Source organism: Schistocerca cancellata, chromosome 3 (assembly GCF_023864275.1).
Source record: "Schistocerca cancellata isolate TAMUIC-IGC-003103 chromosome 3, iqSchCanc2.1, whole genome shotgun sequence".
NCBI classification, from domain to species: Eukaryota; Metazoa; Arthropoda; class Insecta; order Orthoptera; family Acrididae; genus Schistocerca; species Schistocerca cancellata.
The window spans coordinates 126,621,955-126,628,586 of NC_064628.1; the positions used below are offsets into that span (position 1 = coordinate 126,621,955).

The 6,632-nt window shown below is 39.7% G+C and overlaps 2 non-coding genes across 2 annotated transcripts; one reads left to right on the forward strand and one right to left on the reverse strand.

Annotated features, from left to right (window-relative positions):
• Positions 1-2,785: 2,785 nt before the first annotated feature.
• Positions 2,786-2,860, reverse strand: Trnat-ugu (transfer RNA threonine (anticodon UGU)). The gene has a single exon. It is a non-coding gene; the product is annotated as a tRNA-Thr (tRNA).
• Positions 2,861-3,252: 392 nt separating this feature from the next.
• On the forward strand, positions 3,253-3,327 carry Trnat-ugu (transfer RNA threonine (anticodon UGU)). Its single transcript has one exon. It is a non-coding gene; the product is annotated as a tRNA-Thr (tRNA).
• The last annotated feature ends 3,305 nt before the right edge of the window (positions 3,328-6,632 follow it).

Here is a 6,632-nt window from a genome sequence, read left to right on the forward strand (position 1 = left end):
CATCAAAATGGCGGGAAACCCACCCCTACCCCTGGACCATTAAGATTCAAGCTCGTCTTCCTCTCCCTTATCACCCTTTGTGACAAGTTCAGTTGCACTGGCATCTTCATTCAAGGTCTATGCATCAGGGGAAGAGGATCAAGTTTGTTGCAGACAATAATTCTGCAGTGAAAGGGTTTGGAAATAATGACTAAGATACAACAAACTAGCTTACAGTTTATTATTATTATTATTAACAATTTCGTTTTTTCAATACAGTTTTTCTATAAGTTTTGTTATACTTTGACAATTTTATCTTATATATATATAAACAAATTGAATGAGAAATGTAGAATTATATATATATATATATATATATATATATATATATATATATATATATATAATGTGTATGTGTTTTAGCTACAAAATAGTTATTTTTTCTGAATACTCATACACATTACTAATACCACCAGGTACACTAAAAAATTTAATTATTTCATTTCCCATTTTAATTTCTGTTCTTTGCCCTACATACACAACATTTACATTTTCTTTATGATCATTCTATATGCAATATTTATATTTTAATCATATCTTCCTGATAATTTATTTGTCTATGTACAATATATAGATGGGAAACTAAGACCAGCGAACAGATGCAGAAGGAATCACACACACATGCATACATACAAACATATACAATACCTATGTGAACACATAGTGTGCACACAATATACATGCACAGCCAGGCATGTGCACACACACACACACACACACACACACACACACACACACACCTGTGAGAAGCAATTTATCCACCTATTCTGCACATACATCCACTATTTACAAATAAATTAAGCAGGCACATACTCATTCACTCAATGATTAGTGTAAGCATGGGAAGGTCTGCGTCCCATACCCAGAGATGAACCATTTGTCATCATAATGTGACAGCCCTACTTTCAGCTACAGTTCAGTATTTACCTCACTGTCTCTCTATAGAAATACTACTTGGCGCCCTGTATGTGGAGCAGTACCAAAGCCTGTATCAAGACAGCCCTTGAGGCAGCATGATCCACGCCCTTAGCCACTTTTGGATGGCACCAGCAGCTATGTGGTACACATAAGTTTTCAATATGAGCCCTACAAACTCCACAATCTAAGAACCATTCGCCTTGTCTTGCATCAGAACAACAACATCCTGGTTTGATGTGTTTTTCCAAAATGATTATCAACCACTTATCCAGATGTATCGAATTCTTTGTGATCGTACCTAATTACTTGTATACAGCCCAGCCTTTCAGCCAATTGATGAAACTGTCTGTATCCATACAAAGTAACTTAGGATCACCTAAGTTTGGTTTGGCTTCGCAAACTCGGAATTACTAAATGCAGAGTTTGGAAAGGTCCGTAACACATATATCGATATAGACAAGCTTCGTTTATTGCACTGAAACCTTTGCCATCCACGCAGTGACTAGTCCTTCATTTTGTCTGTAAAGGTCCACCTTGTTCACATAAATTATACGGTTCACAATTACGGTTTCGGCCATTGCCATCTTCAGATCAGTTACAAATAAAATTTTAAAAAAACCAGTAGTGCAACAACCTAAGTTGAATAAGCTGAAGCAATTTCCACAATAGGTCTAGTAATAGATATTAAAAATAAAAATACTAAATGATTAACAGCCATAAAAATATTCTGATGTAAGTATCAACAAGAAGATTGATGTACCTACCTAAGTACACAGTAAGTGCTGGTAATGGAGTGGGTGCATCCTGTATCTATACAAATAACTGAGGCCAATAGAGGGCACTAATGCTAGGGTACATGAGTAACCAGTGTCGTAAATACATAGTTAAAATACAATATGCATAGTCATTAATTAAGATTATTTGTTAGGGAAAAAAGAGCGTCTGACAATAAATGATGAAGTGACACACAATATGTGGAAATAAAATCCAAATTTAAAATCCACTTACTTGCCTGGCAAAGTAGACAACATATAAATGTTTAAAAGTCAGAAAGCAAGTTTAAAAGTAGCATCTCATCTATTAATCGAAACCTTTCAGCGTGACAAAACAAGTAAACATCATCATAAGTTTAAGATAACTAACAGGACAATGACTTATTTGTAACAGACCTGAAGACGGCAATCGCTGAAACTAATAACTGTGAATTGTATAATTTATGTGATCAAGACTTTTGCAAATAAGATGCCACAACATGATCACGGACTGACTACAAACTTTATATCTTCAACTGACAGTCCTTTCCCATTTCAAATTTGGTTTGGTGATATAATTTCTTGAAACATAGTGCCCACTCAACGATAAACTAAATGAATTTCGCGATATTCTCTAAAATTCTTCACTGTTTTTCTGCAAATTTTATTATTCATTAACTTGCATAAATCTTCTTGAAAGTCACACACCTCGAGAGCCCTCTGTTCAGTGCTTACGTCATTCTATTCCTTCAATAAGCAACGCTGGTTACTTGTTGAAGGAGATGCTCCAGGTGGCACTAACAAGTTTCATACCCAATCTGTGCACACAATGGGGAAGTCCCACACGATTTCTGCATCCGGAGAATAGCAGCTCTTCAAAATCGGTCAACAAATTAATGCTGACATCTCTTCTTGTTAAGACTATGTGTTATATATATGACGGTAGTATCTGTTCCCGAAAGAACAGTTACCGTGGATGATCAAGCAGCTTTGCTAGAAATGAAATGATAATTAAATGGACACCCTAGCTGCGAACAGGCGTTAATGTACTTCATTGGGGACATGTTGAAAACGTGTGCCCCCACCGGGACTCGAACCCGGGATCTCCTGCTTACATGGCAGACGCTCTATCCATCTGAGCCACCGCGGGCACAGAGGATAGTGAGTCTGCAGGGACTTATCCCTTGCACGCTCCCCGTCAGATCCACATTCCCAACACGTCCACACCACTACATTCGTAGTGCGCCTAATAGATGTTTGCCCATCATACTCATTACTCGTGGCAGATTAATCTACCAAGTCCCGTACAAGTTCGGGCATAGCGTGTGCGTTCACACAAGAAGGTCAATGGCCGGGAAGCCATACTTTAACTCTATATGACGGTAGTATCTGTTCCCGAAAGAACAGTTACCGTGGATGACCATGCATCTTTGCTAGAAATCTGTTCCCGAAAGAACAGTTACCGTGGTGTGGACGTGTTGGGAATGTGGATCTCACGGGGAGCGTGCAAGGGATAAGTCCCTGCAGACGCACTATCCTCTGTGCCCGCGGTGGCTCAGATGGATAGAGCGTCTGCCATGTAAGCAGGAGATCCCGGGTTCGAGTCCCGGTCGGGGCACACATTTTCAACATGTCACCAATGAAGTACATCAACGCCTGTTTGCAGTTAGGGTGTCCATTTAATTATCATTTCACTGTGTGTTATGTTAGCCCTGACGGAGTGAAATAGAAGACACGATCCAGATAATAGGTGCCCGAGCATACACGCCGGAATTTCTCGAAAATGTCCGCGAGCAAGTGTATAATGTTGTTCATGTATAATCTAGCATATTCTCCTAAATTAGGGCTGTGAAATCCTGCCAAACATTCAGAGTGTGCTGATATTCCTTAGTCATTATGGCAGAGGCTGTGATTTAACTGGAGAATGCGGTTATGTCTGGCGACTTGGTTGTATGCAGGCTTTCCATCGAATCCAGGTAATCGTATAGAAAGAGCTCCTTCTTTGCCACAAGCCGAAATTTTTTTATCAGGATATGTGGCTCTTGTGATATGCGTGTCCTTCTGACGTACTGCCTCAGAAAGTTTCTCAAGAGATGCATGCATGAAGCGAAACGAATCCAGGAAGTGGAGAAATCTTCTTGGCATAATTCTCTTTTCAGCGGTGTTAGGAATGACACCGACTCTGTCACCCTTCAAATCGAAATCACGCAAATGCTGAACGAGAATGTGGGCATCACACATACTAAAAATGTCAGAGAAAATGGTATGTGCTATGGCAGCTGGTACTTCAAGCTGCATGCGTTGTGAGCCATGGAACCTCCCATTAGATGACAATAGTCTATGTGGATTTTCCGCTTGTCTATCCAACAGTAACCCACAAACATGACTGTCAGTCACTGGAACATTATTGTGATAAATTCTGTAAACCATTAGTTAATTTGTTAGGTCGTTGTTACTTCATTACTCTTTTGCTATTGACTTTTTGTTAGTAACAGTTTGTTTATAACAATACCTGAACCTCTCCCTACGATGCACAGACCTCGAATGAAGAGGCCTATCCAACTGAAATGGTTATAAGTATGAGAAGATGAGGGGGAGCTTGATTCTTATTGGTCCAGGGGATGCGGGTGGGAGGAAGGATTTCCCATCATTTTAATGTGTGCTGAGAGTTGGTTTCCTATCAATTTTTTATCACGCAGTACCATGTGACACGTGTCAGGTTACATCATGACCCTGAACATACCTCGTACTATTACCTAAGGTGCCTGGGTGGGACAAGGGTTCCTCTGGATGACCCTGAACAACTGCCAGTGGTTCCCTGGGGAGAGGGGAGTGAGGGGTGCCCTTGAATACAACTAAACCAAGTCCATCATGTCACACCAGGAGCTGTTATCTGTGACATTTAGATAAGAAACCTTTTATAGCCCGATTGCAGGTAGAACCCACCCTGCTTATCTCATCATCATCATCAGTTTTCCTTCTATATTAGCAGGTCCTTTGCCTCTCCATTTTCTGCAATCCATTGCTTCCTTCTTAAGGCTGCTGTATGTTGTACCGTCCATCACGTCATCCAGTATATGAAATCTCTTCTTTCCTCGCTTCCTTTTCCCTTCTACATAACCTTCTAAAATTGTTTTTATCAGTCCGTCATTCTTTCTTTAAATACGCCCAATCCAATTTCCTTTTCTTCTTTTTATTACATTTTGTAACTGTCCTTTCTCTCCCACTCTTCCCAGTACCTCTTCATTTTTTTTCCTCTGTCCATCCAACTTCTTCTTTCCATTCTCCGCCATGTCCACATCTCAAAAGCCTCCAGCCTTTCTCTGTCTTCCTTCCTCAAAGTCCATGTTTCAGCGCCATACAGAAGAACACTCCATACAAAACATTTTATGAGTCTTTTCCTCTGTTCTCTGTCCAGACTGCTGCAGAAAATCCTCCTTTTCTTATAAAATGCCTCTTTTTCCATTGCTATCCTCGTTTTAATTTCCGTGCTGCACTTCAAGTCGGTGTCTATCCTGCTTCCAAGATACTTAAAATTTTGCACATGTTCTAATATTTCTCCAGTCAGCATAATGTTTACTTTTTATTTTCTCCTAGTGCCAATATTTTTGTTTTCTTTGTGTTAATTTTCATTCCATAATTTTTTCCGTTAGTTTCAACGCTGTCCACTAAATCCTGTAATTCTTTTTTCCCTGTGGCTAGAAGGACCATGTCACCAGCAAACCTCAAACACCCTACTCTTCTTCATCCAATTTCTACTCCTTTGCCATCTAATGGTCAATCATATTTTCCAAGTAGAGGTTGCAAAGGGTAGGTGATAGACAGCATCCTTGTCTTACACCTTTTCTTAGTCCGATCCAGTTTGTACTTTCTCCTCTCAGGCTTTTTGATTAAGATATAATGAGTTTACAAGTCTTCTGGTTTTTCAGTCCACTCTCTTTTCCCTCATTATAGTCGCCAGCTTGTCCCAAGCCACATTGTCAAATGCCTTTTCTAGATTGATGAAGCACATATGGAGGTCTATTCGTTTTTCAATAAACCTTCCTCCCAAGATTCGTAGAAGCCCTGTTGCATCTCTGGTGCCCGTATTCCGTCTGAAGTCAAACTGCTCCTCGCCAAGATTCTCCTCCATTACTTTTTGAAGTCTTTTATTAATTATTCTTAACATCACTTTGGCTGCATGTAAAATGAGGCTGATTGTCTGTGCTCACTGCATTTCTTGGTTCCTTGTTTTTTCGGTAATGGAATCATTACTGTTGTCAGAAAGCCATCGGGTCATTCAGCACTGTCATATTTTATTACATAACCTCAATATTTCTCTTATTCCATCTTGGTTCAAGTATTTTAATATTTCTCCCGGTATCGTATCTGTACTACTGCTTTGCCATTTTTCTTCGCAGCTGTGGCGGACTTTACTTCTTCCATCATGATGGTTGGTCCTTTCTCGTCATCACTTACACTATTGATTGATTCAAGTTCCAGAGCTTCTGGTTTGCAGTCTGTGTCATATAGCTCTTTTAGATATTGTTCCCATCTCTGGAGGACAACGTCACGATCTTTGTAACTATCTCTTCGTCTTTACTCAAAATTTTCGAAGTGTAGAGGATTCTCTTGTGGTTCTTGAAACATGTATTTTCTACTATCAGCTGCCTTTCCCTGCAGAAGTCAATTAGCCATTCACCTCTATCATTTCTCTTTCCAAGACCGTGACTGCCCACTATGTTTCCCTCTTTCCCTTTACCCACAATGGCGTTCCAGTCTCCCAGTACTATTTTGCAGTATTTTTTATTTTCGTCCATTATTGTCTCTATTACATTGTACGTTTCCTCTACAATTTGGTCATCACGTTCTGAAGTTGGCATTTACAGCTGGACGATCAGTATATCTTTTTGTGATCCTTTTAGCATGACACCAATAACCCTG